The sequence below is a fragment of the Mandrillus leucophaeus genome, unplaced genomic scaffold (assembly GCF_000951045.1).
Source record: "Mandrillus leucophaeus isolate KB7577 unplaced genomic scaffold, Mleu.le_1.0 Scaffold840, whole genome shotgun sequence".
NCBI lineage: Eukaryota > Metazoa > Chordata > Mammalia > Primates > Cercopithecidae > Mandrillus > Mandrillus leucophaeus.
The window spans coordinates 375,476-384,117 of NW_012109142.1; positions in this window are offsets into that span (position 1 = coordinate 375,476).

The window sequence follows — 8,642 nt, forward strand, 5'->3', positions numbered from 1 at the left end:
TATCCATCTTGTAATGTACCTTCCTGGAGATATCTGAGAATCTTGCATCTACATGTCTAAATCTCTAGACTAGGAAAGTTTTCCTCAGTTATTGCCTCAAATAGGTTTTCCAAACTTTTTATTTTTTCTTCTGACTTGTAGGTTTGGATGTTTTACATAATCCCATGTTTCTCAGAGGCTTTGTTTTTTTAATTCTTTTTTCTTTATTTTTGTCTGGGTTAATTTGCAAAATCTGCCTTTAAGCTCTGAAATTCCTTCCTCTGCTTGGTCTAGCCTATTATTAAAGATTTCGGCTGTATTTTATAGTTCCTTCCATAAATTTTTCATGTCAGAAGTTCTGTTTGGTTGCTTTTTAAAATCCATCTCTGTAATGAATTTTTCATTCATATCCTGAATTGTTTTTTGATTTCTTTGTTTTGGTTTTCAACTTTCTCTTGGATTTCATAACTTCTTTAAAGTAAATATTTTTAATTCTTTTTCTGGCTTTTCAAAGATTTCATTTTAATTATAATTCTTTACTGGAGAGTTACTGTGATCCTTTGGGGGTGTTATAACACTGTTTTGTTTTGTTTTGAACAAAATTGTTTCCCTGATTTCCTCTCATCTGAATAACCTCTCATTATTTTTCTAATTTGCTTTCATTTGAATGAAATTTTTCCCACTTGAGGTGTGACTATGATATATGTTGTGTAATCATTTGGCTTCAATTCTGGGTGCTTTCAGTGGTAAAGACTCTGTATGAGTTCCTCGGTTATAGACAGCCTTTGTGCAATGGCTTTCTCAAATGCTGGTTTTAGTAGCAATGTACTGGGCATATGAGCAGGGTCACTGCCTTCTGCAGGGCAGGGAGTGTGGAGGTCTCAAGGAGCTTATCTCATGCCCTAAAGCTGTGCACTACTGTGAGCAACTTTGCATTAGGTTGTGCATTTCAACCTCCAGGCCAGTAAATGGCACTTAGGAGTAAGAGCTGGCTGTGTAAGAAGCAGATGGGTATATGCATGATTTTTGTTTACCAAGAGGAATTCTTTTTTGCTACACACAACGGGCTGGTCTGTGGAATATCCTGAGTTCCTTGCTCAGTCCCAGAGCGGGGGACAAAGCTGAACAGAGCTGGACAGCCAATCTCGGTCTCAGGTACTTCAATGATGAGCACAAGCGCTGGCCCTGAGGAGGATATGGGAAGGTCCTGGTGAAATGCACTGAGGTCTTCATGGAGGGAGGGGGCTGCACCATCTCCACCTCCTAGGCAGGTAGGAATGTATCCCACTTCCCTACCCTGCCCCTTGTCCTGGGGCTCATGACTCAGTTTAGGTAGTCAGTGCCGTGTATCTCCAGGCCACGGCGTAGTTGACAGCTGCAGGGAAAAAAAAAAAATGCCTGTCTTGTGGCTTTGAGATGAAACTTCTTCCCTCAGCCCAAAACAGAAAGCTTTGTGGCTTGCCTGTTCTGCTGCAGGAATGCTGCCACTCCATATGGAGACCTCTTGTGACTTCTAACATTATATTTTCTCTCTTTCACAGAAAAATTTCTCAAATGAGCAATCTATCTGGAATCACCTCTCACTCTTCAGACATCTCTGGCATGGCTTTTGTCACCATCTGTCTAGCATATTAACTATTCTAATGAATATTTTTCAGTCTCCTCTTCCTTAACCTCTTAGCATTACACTTTTCACCCCAGCATCCTCCAAATGGACCTTTCCTTAGCACATGTACACTAGCAAATGGACTCCTTTCCTCAGCACATACTAATCTGGCTTCCATCATCCCTACTCCACTGTAACTTTCTTGCTAAGATCATCTAAGACCTCCATGTAGCTAAATCCAATGGACATTTCCATTTTTCACTTTTCTTGACACTCAGCACATTTGATACAGCTGACTGCATCCCTGTTTTTGAAATAGATCCTTTCCTTAAGGATCTATAACCCCTGTGATACCATTCCTCAATTTTCCCTACTTTTCAATGCTTTCTGTCTCTTTTTAACAAGCTCACCTTCCCTTATCTGACCATTAAATGTTAGAGTACTTCAAGACTAATCTAGACCTTCTACGTACTGTGTGTACTCTCCCTAGGCAATCTCATCTATGCCTATTTACATATAAGTGATTACAGTTTTCATTCCCTGCTTTCTCTCTCTCAAACTCTGGTTGCTCAAACCCAGCCACCTCTTTGGCTTCATCACTTGAAGTCCAAAATGGAGCTCTACCACCCCATTCCCTAAGACCCTTTCAATAGTCATTATGAGAGGTGACAACGTGCTAGGAGCCCTCGCTCGCTCTCAGCACCTCCTCGGCCTCGGCATCCGCTCTGGCCGCGCTCGAGGAGCCCTTCAGCCCGCCGCTGCACTGTGACAGTCCCTCTCTGGGGGTGACCGAGGCCTGAGGGGGCTCCCTCTGCTCGCGGGGAGATGTGGAGGGAGAGGTGCGGGCGGGAACTGGCGCTGCGCTGTCGGCATGGGTTCCGGGTGGGCAAGGGCTCCGGCCCCTGCACTCTCCGCGGCAGGCCGGCGCCTACCGGGCTTGATTGGAGGCTGGGTCCCTTGCCTGGACCGCCTATCCCTCTTCTCCCGGTCTCTGGCCACCATGGTGGATCTCCATCTCTTTCCCGATTCCCCTCTTTTCTTCTTGGTTGTCTGGGAGGAGCTCCTTCTGGGCTGCTGGAGTGCCCAAGCGAGGTGCCACAAAGTCCCCCGGCAAGTGCCAGTGAGAGGTGAGGCCGGCTGGGCTTCTGGGACAGGTGGGGACTTGGAGAACTTTTCTGTCTAGCTAAAGGCTTTTAAACGCACCAATCAGCACTCTGTGTCTAGCTAAAGGTTTGTAAATGCACCAATCAGCACTCTGTGTCTAGCTAATCTGGTGGGGACTTGGAGAACTTTTGTGTCTAGTTAAAGGATTGTAAACGCACCAATCAGCACTCTGTGTCTAGCTAAAGGTTTGTAAACGCACCAATCAGGACTCTGTCAAAATGGACCAATCAGCTCTCTGTAAAATAGACCAATCAGCAGGATGTGGGTGGGGCCACATTCCAGATAAAGGAATAAAAGCAGGCCCCTGAGCCAGTAGCGGCAAGCCCATGGGGTTCCCTTCTCTGTTGTGGAAGATGTGTTTGTTTGATCTTTGCAATAGATCTTGCTGCAGCTCACTCTTTGTGTCCGTGCCACCTTTGTGAGCTGTAACACTAACCGCAAAGGTCTGCAGCTTCACTCCTGAAGTCAGTGAGACCACGAACCCACCGGAGGAAGAAACTCCGGACACACCATCAGTAAGATTTGTAACACACACTGCGAGGGTCCACAGCTTCATTCTTGAAGTCAGCGAGACCAGTAACCCACCAATTCTGGACACAATTACTTAAATGAAGTATGACACTCTCAATTGAATTGCATTTCAAGAAAACAAAAGTCTTCCTTGACAATCTCTTCTTTCATAACTTGTCACTTACCAAGTCTTGTACAGTTTATCACTCAAGTATCTATTAAGTTCATTTACTTTTCTGTTTCACCTCTACTATGATCCGAAACATCTGCCATCCAGTACTGGAAAGGCACCTTCTAGTCACAGTCTCATCAATGCTCCTTTCCAGTCTGTTCTTCAAACTGTAACAAGGTTAATACACACACACACACACACACACACACACATACACACACACAGCGGTTTGAAGCCATTCAGTCATTCTCCATGATCCACTGTCTGTACTTCATCTCAGCTTGTATTCTCCTGCTTTCTAGTGCTCCAGTCACAATCCTTTCAGTTCCTTAATGAGGTCATATTTCCTCATGTCATAGTTTTTGCATATGCTAGTCCCTCATCCTGAAACGACCTTTCTACTCCCAGTCCATTTACGCTTCACTCATTTAATTTTTACTTGCCCTTCTGCTTTTAGCTCTCACGTTGTTTCCTCAGAAAACCTTATTTAATCATCCATGTGCACATGGGCCCCACTGTTAGACTCTCTCATATCCTTTTTGTATGGCAATTATCACATTCGCCTTTGTGATCAATTAATTAATACTCGTGTTCTCCTTAAGAATGTAAGCACCATGAGTGCAGGGATCACATCTCTCTTGGACATCAAGGTAATCTCAGTCCACAGTTATTTTACTAAAAAGACATTCAGTAATATTAGTTGACTTTTGAATAAAAAGGGAGTGTCTTCACATTGTCCTCTCTCTGCTGTTGAGAAGAGAGAACAAATGTCTTAGCATACGTTTTTCTCCACTATTATGACGAAGTAGAATACAAATTAAGTACGCATCTGCTGCAATAATAACTTCATTTTGATAGTATAAGGACTCTTAATAAAGTTACATTGTAAGTCTAAAAAGAAATGAAGAGACCATCTATTTTCCTGCATAAGATAGAGGCATGCATAATAGAGAAGATATGGTGTGTTGTGTCATAGTCAGAGGATGGGCTTCAGCGTGAACACTAGATGCACCCCTAAAGGTAGTTTAGTGAAGCAGGAAGGACTCAAATGACCCTGGCTGCTAAGGTCAAATTCCGGACCGCCACTTACATTTGTATGATCACAGCAGGTTAACCTCTCTAGTCCTCAACTTCCTCATCGATGCATGGAATTAAATTGGGACTGCTTCACTGGGTTGTTGTGAATGTTAAAGGAGAGATCTACGTAAAACACTTAAAACAGGTAACAGTTATTATTTAACATTTTCTGGACCATTGTTGTGTGTATTAGTTCAGATGCATTTATTCCACCAGGAAGTACAATGGGTTTTTTAAAGATCCTTTTGAGTTTCACCATTTCAATGATTTTAGGCAAACTATGCCATGCCTAATAATAGCTCCTGTGATTTTATTGTTATCTGTTGTCATTTGGATGTTGTAGCTCCTATGATGTTATTGTAATCTGACATCGTTTAGATGTTTGTCCCCTCCAAATCTCATGTTAAAATGTGATCCCCAGTGTCGAAGGTGGGGCCTGGTGGGAGGTGTTTGAGTCATGCGGGTGGATCCCTCATGAATGGCTTGGTGCCCTCCCTGTGGTAATGAGTGAGTTCTCCCTCTATTAGTTACCATGATAAAAGAGCCTGACAGCTTTCTTGCTCCCTCTTTTGCTTTGTAACACATCTGCTTCCCCTCTTCCTTCTGCCATGAGTAAAAGCTTCCTGAGGCCTTACCAGAGTCCAAGAAAATGTTTGCACCATGCTTGTACAGCCTATAGAACTGTGAACCCCAAAAAAGATATTTTCTTTATAAATTACTCAGCTTCAGATATTCCTTTATAGCAAGGCAAATGGAATAATACATTATCTCTAGTCTGCAGAGGAGAAAATTGACTCTCTGAGGAGCTAAAGGACTTGCTGAACACCAAGCAATAAAACCAAGCCCCAGACCCAGAGGTTTTGTGTGCAAGTTGGTGCTCTTGACCCAACGTGCACTGCCTCTCTGCTACATCGCTTAATAATTCCACTTCCTTATGTTTGTACTGAATGTTACTTAAAGCACTTCCTGTGCCTTGTCTTCTTTGGTGTCCACAACAACTCTTTAAGAAGAAATATAACAGAAAGGCCATGGAGTAGAATGGATAAAGGGTTGGCCAGATGCTCACAAGTTTTTTATGATTTATTGGCATTTTTGCTTGGGAAAGTCACTTAATTTCTCTGATCTTGAGTCTCCACACTTGTGACACAGAATAATTGAGTTAGACAATCCTTATTGTTTTCTCTGGATCAAAAATGCAAAAACTCATCAGTCTTCAACCATATTCTCCATGCTTTAAATCATCATTTAAAGGCCATCCTCTTCTGAAGATTGCCTCTCAAGTGATACCACCATTTCTCTCGTCAACTAGAACAAGAATTTACCTATACCTATATGGATCTATTGTAAAGTGATTTCGTTGTGGATGCTGTGGTCTTCAAGCCCAAACTATTTCTATGAATCTAATAATGTTAGATATAATTTTGTATATATCATATAATAATTCCTGTGAGTCTAATAACAACTAATACTGAGTTCTGTACATTCTGTTTGAAAAGATAAGTGGATAATGAGAATAGCATTAGGCCAGGCTCACAACATCTAAAAAATCTGAAAATACCTTTATCATACTATCACATTATTCCTCCAAAATATATACAAGTATAATTTGTCACTTTACAACAAAATAAAACACAAAATAAGTCCGCGAAGAAAAAGCTTGCCCTGTAACTTTAAGATTTACCACAAGAGGGCAGGGTTGATTCAGTTCTGGACTTCATCCTTTTCTTTTTGTCTTTCTTAAAGGTGTTGAATACACAGATGTACTGTAGATGAGACTATAAATCAGTAAAAAAAAATAAATAAATAAACAAAATCCCCCAAATAGAATGATTCTTTTCAAAAGAATCATAAAAATTATCATACGCTTTGACCTGTTGAAATGTTTCCATGAATAATAAGCTCTAAAGAAGTAAAAAGCTGTATATGAGAATAATCCTTGTAACACTATCTAAATTTTCTCTTCAAAGTGGAAATAATCTAGACGTCTAACATTGTAGATTTAAATAAATAAATATTATATAAATCTGGTGGCATATACTGCAACTCTTTTAAATGAATATTTAGAAGATTGGGCAGAAAGAGATTAAAATACACATGATTTATTAAGCAAAACTGCAAAGAATATATAGTGTAATCTATTCTGGATTAAAGATATGTAGAAGTCATAATTGCGTATTCAGTGGGACCAGAAAGAGACACAGAAAAACAAAAACAGTACTTTTTAAAGGAAGGTATAGTTATAGGCAATTCCTTATTTACAGTATTTTTGTACAGTGTTGTATACACCATGCATTTTAATCCCTTTGCCTATAACAGGATCAAGGATAAATCAACCACATTTTTAGGGCCTTCTTCAATACATTATCACCTGAGTTGCCAAGTACAGCAGAAACAGCTGGTTTCAACTCAGTCTCTCAGTTTCCATTTTTCCCTCCATCTTTATTAACGAAACTGATAATCTAGTCTCAGAGGGCCTTGTATAGTATGCACATCTTCTGTCTCCTTGCAACTAGGAATGACCATGGATCCTAGTTCTGGAAAATAAGATGTTAACTGGAGGTCACTGGTTGATGTTTCTGGGAAAGCTCTTTAAAAAGTGCTGGCCTTGAGTGGCTGATTTGGGAAAAGGTCTTTTGTCCTTTGGCCAAACTCTCTCTCTTCTGGTCTAGCATGCAGATGTCATGCCTGTAGGCACAGCAGACATTTTCCAGGCATGAAGTTGAAAGAGACATGAAAAGGATGGCAGAACAGGAAGATAGAAGGACCCCAGGCCCCTAGTGGTGTCATGGAGCTTGTCATGCTTGCTCTGGACAGATGGCCTCTGAGCTTGTTTTGTAAGAAAATGTAATTTATTTGGGTAAATTTTGTTGAGAGTGCTACATGCAGTCAAAAACTTTTTATCTGATATGCCATGAAGGGAAACAACAAAAATATGAAGTTATCCCGTATTTTTATAACATGAAGAGTTCCACAATCAGCTTGAAGGGCTGCAGTGGGCATATGTAAAGGATTGGAAGGGTAATTCTAGAGACTTCCTTCAAAGAATACATCATATTTATTATTTGATGAAGTACATCATATGTATCATTTATTTCATTATTTATACCATAGGATGAACTGAGGCTGCCAATTTTAAAACCTTTAAGATCTCAGCGCGCCTCTGATTCAAATCTAGTTGTAGTTCATTTTTCTTGTTTTTTGTCCAGTGAAAAGAGTATGCCACTTTTAGAACTCCATTCCTAAGTAAATGGTTGCACAGACAATTATTATGTAAAATAATTTTTCATACAGCCTTGTTTTAATAACAAAAATGACAACATTTAAATTTCTAATATGGTAGTAAGAAAATAAATTATGGGTTATATACAAGCATATTATTTAAAAACATAAACATGAGCATTAAAATAACTAAAATTAAATGTGATTCAAGTAGGTGCGGGGTGAATAAGGCAAATGCAAAAATGCTAAATCTCACATCTTTTGTAATAATGTATTAGTAAATTTATTTATATTTGGTGTGTTTATATCCCGACTCTATCTCTGTATATTCATGAGCCTGCATTACTCTTTGTGTTTTTCTACCATCATTTCAGGGAGGTTTTGAGAGAGAGGAGAAGAAAACCCATGTGTTAATCGCTACCTAAAACATCAGCTAACCTTGGACTTACCCTGTGGGCAACTGAGTCCACTGAGGGATATTAATAAGGGTAACTAGATTTGCATCGCTGGTTTAGTGTCAGTAAGAAAAAATCAGAACACAAGGCTAATTATCTTCAAAGGATTGGTGTTCATTTATTCATCAATTCAGTAAATATTAGTTAAGACCTACAAAAGGCCAGAAATGATGCTTAATGTTTTCATACGGGAAATGAAAGACAGTTCTTGCTCTCAGGAAGCCACAGCTTTGTGCCCACTGCAGTCAAGTAAACTTACAGTGATATTATGTGAGGTATCAAGAAAGGCTTCTAGAAGAAATGACATTTGTGAGTGGCCAGCATAGCAGAGCAGGTGTTATTCTGCAAAAGGAAAGGGGAAAGACTGTGAAAGAGAATGGGGTATGTGTGAAACTTTGGTTATTTAATTGTGCCCAAGGATAAATACATGGGAGGATCAGAGAAAAGGTTAAAAGCTAGC